A 1,865-nucleotide genomic window follows, 5' to 3' on the forward strand; every position below is an offset into this window, starting at 1 on the left:
CCAAATCAATTGCAATCTTCGTCCTTCGGACTTTCTAGGCACATTGACGACGTCTAGACGCTGTTTTGACCATGTTTTGCACAAACTAACTTATGACTTCCAAAACTCAGACCATTCAAAAACTGACAAAATGGGTGTCGGAAAGGCTCTAACAAAAACTCTAAAAAGCACAAACAAGGGGTCCCCATTTGCAATGGGACGATGTGTGAAAAAGGTCACAATAGATGTGCGGAAATTAACGACTCTAAATAATTAGATGTGAAACCTGTAGGCAAATGTTTTGGAAAAATATTGTCATAGAGTTTGTGAGTTATAACCAGTAGGTGAAGATTTGTCAATACATTTTGTCAAACAATTCATGGGTTTCGGCTCTGTTTTCCACGTTTTGCATACATGTCTGCTGCAACATTTCCAACTTTAGTATCTAACAAAAAAACCTCGTTTCATTAAGTTTTGATGGATGTCCGTGCCCTCTTCCAAAGTGTCAATTTTAGCACAGGTAGGGAGGATTGCTGGCAAAGCGCGTGGAAACTGTTTTTTAGCCACTCACTAGGGTACGAGAAAATCAACAAAGGTCGCGGAATTCGCTGTATACCTTCCAATCGCATTTATGTGAAGTTTATAAAGCCTTTCAACAATTCTATTTGTGTATCTCTTGCAAGCACTGCATTCCACGTGATCACATTTCTTTAAGACATTTTGTCAAACGGTTTTCGCGCCTCTACTATAGTTAGGTGTAGATTTTATAAATGATTTTGTCAAACAGTTTAGGTGCCTTGCCTGGGCAGTTGCAACAAAGTATCTAGCAAAATTCCTTTTTGAATTATGCTTTGATGGACGCCATACCTTGTTCAAAGCTTCTATTTTGTCATGGGTTGCGAACTTGCGGGGACGCTGGTAAAAGCTGCAGAATACTGCCAACTGCATTTCCTTGGAGTTTTTTAAAGCATTTCAGCAAATCGACTTTGTCTGCATCCTGCAATCAATGCAGTACATAAGACCACATTTCTTCGAGACATTTTATGAAAGAGTTCATGTGCCATATTTAAGCTTCAGCATTTATTATTATGTTTTTGTTTACGTTTCTGTAATGGCGCTGAAACTGTAATTCGATCAAATCCTTTTATTCTTTAGACTTTGACTAGTGTCCATGTTATGCTCGCATAAGTTGCGGGATTTGGCTTTATGCCTTAATGTTTCAAAATATAGAATTGTTGAATGCATTTTATTAGTCCAATTCCACAACACCTATACTTATTTAATGTTTGTACGGATAATTTTAGGATTCTGATCAGTGTTGATAACATTCAACAAGCTAATATTGTCGCCTGAACTTAAATTATTTTTGGGAGATATTGAAGGCCATTCACCTGATTTTTTTAGAAGGTCTTTGCTGTCCATTCAACTGCTCTGTTTATCGAATGATACCAGCTTCTTGTCTAGATTCTATTTCTGACTAACATGTGGTTCTGTGTTCTCTTTTGGCTATCAAAACTATTGGAAGTACTTTTGCATCCTGTTCCATATTAAGAGAGGAATGTACTGAAAATGTGTTTCGATTAAATCATTAAGAATGTCAAAGAAGGCTTGGTTAAGTTGACATATCTGCAATTGAAGTGGAAACAGAGTTCGGGGAGAGAATTTTAGCTGAAGACAAGGTCATTCCATTGCTGCATCGTTGTGAAAAGAGGGCAGTGAACAATCATGAATCAGGTTGAGATTAGTATTGACGAAGCGAGTTTCCTGTTGAAGCTTCTAATAGTGGCTGCTCTTGAGATTGACTCAGCAAAATGGTGTATGATGGGAATCTTTCTAGTACTCACCAATCTAGCGAGCTCCTTTGAGAGCCAATCTAGTGATGTTGA

This window comes from Cryptomeria japonica, chromosome 6, assembly GCF_030272615.1.
Source record: "Cryptomeria japonica chromosome 6, Sugi_1.0, whole genome shotgun sequence".
Lineage (NCBI taxonomy): Eukaryota > Viridiplantae > Streptophyta > Pinopsida > Cupressales > Cupressaceae > Cryptomeria > Cryptomeria japonica.